General features: G+C 58.4%; 1 long non-coding RNA gene across 2 annotated transcripts in view; it reads left to right on the top strand.

Annotated features, from left to right (window-relative positions):
* Positions 1-696: 696 nt before the first annotated feature.
* Positions 697-4,718, top strand: part of LOC115307796 — a 5,057-nt gene continuing 1,035 nt past the window's right edge. Inside the window, exons 1-2 of one of the 2 annotated variants that reach the window (XR_003916152.1) lie at positions 697-1,016; positions 1,278-1,404. This is a non-coding gene — a long non-coding RNA (uncharacterized LOC115307796). The remainder of the gene's footprint in view (positions 1,017-1,277; positions 1,405-4,718) is intronic. The other variant, XR_003916153.1, reaches the window with a different exon arrangement.

Here is a 4,718-nt window from a genome sequence, read left to right as displayed (position 1 = left end):
CCACCCTCACTGCCAGTGCTGGTTTCACCATTTAACTTTTCCACATGGAAATTCCTCCCCTTCTCAGGCCTGCAGACATCCCAAGCGTTAGCACTGCTCTGCATCCTGAGTTTTTATCCTCCCACTGCCTCAAAATGAGCAGTTTGATCATTCCCTAATTGCACCCTACAAGGACACAGGGCTCTGCTGTGTCAGGAGGCATCAGGAGTGTCTGCCCAGGGCTCTGGGCCTTGAAGCCTTCACTGGCTGCCACTGCCACCCCCCTCTAATGCCCCCCAAAATGTCCTGTGCCATCCTGGCAGCCCAGTGATTGCTCCCAGGCAGGCAGCTCGCTCAGTTAAACCCTGCAAACATGGGTGATGCTCAGGGGTAACTCTGTACCTCGAAGGAACGGGGCTCTTCACCCCCCCACAGGGCAGCAGCAGTGGGATTTTGGGATGGGGGTGGCCCTGAGCTGCTCAGCATCACTGGGAGCACTGGAGTTCATGGTCTGCACGTGCAGCCAGGGCTGTGCTGCCTCTTTGCACATCACCCCGGGTCAACCCCCCTGTCCTGCCCGGCCAGTTGGCGTGGTGGGGACGTGGGGCCCTGCTGGTAAAACCACTCCAGGACAAGATCTAGGAAAAGGCCAGCCTGGTTTCATGGCTGTCTCCTCCTCCTTGCTCTGAAGTCACTGCAGTTTCAGGTAAGTTTAACAGGTGATTTGTATTCACCACCATTAAGGGCAGTGCTCACCGCTCTGTCCTGCAGGCTGGCTGCACACCACAGGGAACTGCTCGTTGACCCCAAGCTTTCCTCTGCCCAATTATCCTGGTTAGCTTGCAGGCAGCCTCGGGAGCGGGGCAGGGAACAGGTCACACCGAGGGACTCGTCCTCCCGTGCCCCTGCCTGCCCTCAGGCTGGGGGCAGGTGCTGGGCAGGGGTGGCTCCTGGAGGGTGTCAGGTCACAGCAGCCTCAAAGCCAGTTGGGAAGAGGAAAGTTCCAGTCCTGGGACACCCCTTGAGCACCTGCACTGGTGTGTGGCACACCCTGACCGGGCTGGTGCTGACCCAGAGCAGCTGGCACAGCCCTGATGTGGCTCGTGGAGCATCACCAGTGCCGTGACCCCACAGGACGGGTGACATTCTCCTCACAGGACTTTCTCCTGTGGCCATTGGCACCCTGGGGTACCTGTGCTGAGTGGCCAGAGCAAGTGGCTGGACCTCAGGGTTGCCTCTGGCAGACGGGACCTCGTGGGTCTTGTCCCTCAACCCAACTGTTTGCCCCAAACCCGCAGGAGCCCAACGCCTGCGAGACCTCAAGGGCCGGAGCTGTTCCAGTGCTGTGATTCCCATCCAGAAGCCCCAAAAGTGGACGTGGGGGTGAAACTGGGAGACCTGAGACCCGCTGCCACCCACGAGCACGTGAGTCCTCGGCAGGAGCAGGGAGGGGGACACGGGAACGGCGGCGTTGCCCAATCCACGCGCATGGAAATGAACTGCTTTGTGCGCAGAAAAAGCCCTGGTCGTGCAGAGGCGCTGGGTGTGTGCTCGTGTGGGTGTTCAGACTCTGCAGGAGCGACCTGGGATGCCTGGAAAAAAAAAAAAAATCCCCTTTGTGCATTTAATTAGCGGTAAACGCCATTTACATGCGAGATGCCTCTCGGTCTGAATCTGCCTGGTTGATTAGCAAACTGCAGCCCGGTTGTGTCGTGCACTTTGTTTGCCTCAGCCCGAGCGCAGCAGAGCTCCCTGCCTTTGCATTTCAAAGCCGGGCAGGGGCCGGGGGTTGTTGCACAACCGGGACGGGACAGGTGCCCCGGGATTTTGGCCCCTGCTCCCTCTCATCCCCACTTTCTTTCCCTGTGAGCTGGGGGCGGTGCAGCCGCTCGGTGCGGGATCAGCTCCCTGCTCTGGCGGGAGGTGGGTCCGGCCAAGGGAAACGGGATTGTGCCAGGGCACGGACAGCGAGGGGACAGCCGGGGGACCGCGCTGCTCTCTGGCCGCTGTGCCAAGCAGACGTGGTGCTGCTCCAGCGCTCCCAGAACGCGCTGGTTCTGCTGCCAAACAAGGGGCTTCTCCAAGTGGAAAAAGTCCTGCAGAGTCTCGGTGAGGCAGAGAGGGAGGCAGAGAGGGGAGCGGGGGTGCTCCGTGGGCACCACTGGAACGGTGGTGCTGGGGTCGGTGCCTCCCTCCTGCCTTCCCACTGTGCATTTCCCTGGCAGTGCCACCCGTGCCACGTCCTCGGCCACGGCAGGGCTGTGACCCCACGGCTGCTCCGTCCTGCCGGTGGCTGTGGCCCCGCAGAGTGGCTGGGGCAGCTGCCCAGACCTGTGTGTTGCTTCCTGTGGTCACTGCAAACCATTCCCAGGAAACCAGGAGCGTGTGGGTTTTGGTTCAGGTCCCTTTTCGGCTCCTCTCTCCCCTCTGGTGCCTGGCTTCTCCCCATCCATGAGGGATGGGTGGTGGGATGGGTCCTGGGAGATGGGAAGGGGCAAAGCACGGCTGGTGCAGAGCAGGGTGTGAGTCCACAGGGTTGGGGCCCTAAAGGGAACTGCTCCTGCCCCCAGCTCCTTGTCCTGCTCCCTGACATGGCCAGAGAGGCTCTTCAACTGCTTCTCCACCCCTCAGAGATGGAGTGAGGAGGGGGACTGATGGGGAGAAAAGGAGAAAAGGATCCCCCCTGTGTTGCCCAGATTTCCTCCCCCTGCTGCAGAGCCAGGGTTGAAATCAATTCTGCATTTCTACCCTCTTGGAGAGAAAACAGGGGCTTCGTGGGCATTCCCAGCGTGCAGAGAGTGGATGTGGAGTGTTGGGATGGTTGAGCCTGGAGGCTACTGTGTCAAGCTGGACTTGGAGCAGCTCAGCCTTGGCACAGGCCCCACGAGGCCCTGGGTGACAGCCTGTGCTCCCACTTGCCACCTAAACAAAGCAGGAGCCACGAGAGGAGCGTTTCACCCAGTTTTGCCAAGACACAATGAGATGAAAGCAGTTGCCCGAGGTCATTCCATAAATCCAGGGCAGAGCTCAGATCCGAGGGAGCACCCTCCCTGTCCTCAGCCCAGCCCCACACAGCCCATCTGGGGCAGGTTTCTGTCTGCTCATCCTCTCCCTTTGTCTTGTCCATCACTTCCAACACTCTCAGGTGCTTTGATCTGCTCTCAGTGCCCAGGGCCAGCTTCTCCTCCGCTCCCAGGAGCTGGGCCGGCGGGCACCAGCCCTGCCCAGCCCCAAGGTCTCACCAGCTCCTTCCTAAGCTGAATCCCATGATGCTCTTTTGGCTTCTCCCACCCACTCCAAGTCCTTGTCCCCACAATTGAAGAGGTGCCTGAGGAAGGTAGGAGGCAGCCAAGGTCTTTTTGTTGAGCTGCAGAGGGACAGGGCTTGCTCTGGCCCTGATGCCCAGGTGCTTCAGGCCCTTTTTGAGGAAACAGGGGTGATCCAGGAGCCTTGTTTGGTTCCTGGCAATCACCTCTGCAGGGTTGGGGCAGGGCAAGGGTTCACTGGCAGCAGTGCCCCCTCTGCCCAGCACTGACAGGGAGATGTTGGATTCCCTGCATCCAGGCTCCCTGGGAAAGACCTGCCTTGGGCTCGTGCACGTGGCAAACCCTCTCCCATCTCAGCAGAGCTCAGTTTGACAGCAGTGCTCTGCCAGCTCCCTCTGCATCTCCCCCTGCCTGACTCAGCCAGGTCCCAGCTGGCCTCTGAGAGGAAAAAATCTGTCCCTGGAGCCACAAACCCTGTGGAGATGAGTAATCCCCTCCCTCTCCAGCTGTCCTGGGGCTCTGGTCACTGGGAAAGGGATTCCTTGTGTGGCTGCTGGCCCCGGGGTCAAGGGGACCAGCAAAGCCACCGTGGTCCAGACAGGATCCCTGCTCCTGACCCTGCATCCCTGCCAGCTTCACTCACGCTCCTCTGGGAGGCCTGGATGCTCCTGCTCCCCTTGGAAGGCTGTTTGGAGCTCCATGACACATCTGTCCCTCAGCAGTGTCCTGGCTGACAGATGCAGATGTCCAGGTCCTGTGGATGTTCCTGTCCCTGTGCTCAAGTGAGGCTGAGGCTCAGGGGAAAAAAAAAAAAAAAGGCAAAAAGGCTGGATGCAGCCCTGCCATCCCAGTGTGGATGTGTCCTTCCCACTCAGCCCAGCTTCTGCACAGCACATTTCTTAACCAGTGACTTTCTGGGCACCTTTCAGCATCCTTCTGTGGTGGCAACTGGCATGGAGGGAGTGGAATTTCCTCCTCCTGCTTGGTCCAGACCCAGAAGACCTCGCTGGAATTTTTAATTTGTTAATTTTTTTTTTTTTTATTATGACTTTATTTGCATTCATTTGGCTTTCCAGACAAGCTTTGGCCAGCGGGGTCGCTGGCATTTGTGGGAAATGAAGCTGGACTCCCCATGCCTGGGTTTTCCTGGCTGAACGTGGGCTCTGGCCAGCCCAGACTCACCCAGTGCCTCACCTGGGGCTTCGGGCTGGGGTTCCTTCCAGCCGCTCATTTTTCATCTCCAGGGCTGAACCTCTTAATACTTTTGTTGGCAAAAGCAGGAAAAAAAAAAAAAAAAGAGGGAAAAAAACGAATCCAGTAAAAACAGCTGATTCAGATCCGCCGTATCTTGATGTGGCAGAAAGAAATTAGTCGTTGCACGTGGGCTGAGAGAGGTTGTTTGTCCAGGAGAACAGGGGAAGGGAACAGCTTCCTTTCCTTAATTCCTTTCTTTTTTTTTTTTTTTTAAATTTT

Source organism: Manacus vitellinus, unplaced genomic scaffold (genome assembly GCF_001715985.3).
Source record: "Manacus vitellinus isolate BGI_N305 unplaced genomic scaffold, ASM171598v3 scaffold_52_pilon, whole genome shotgun sequence".
Taxonomy (NCBI): Eukaryota; Metazoa; Chordata; class Aves; order Passeriformes; family Pipridae; genus Manacus; species Manacus vitellinus.
The sequence above is the reverse complement of the archived record's forward strand: the minus strand, read 5'-3'. Positions and strand labels throughout refer to the sequence as shown.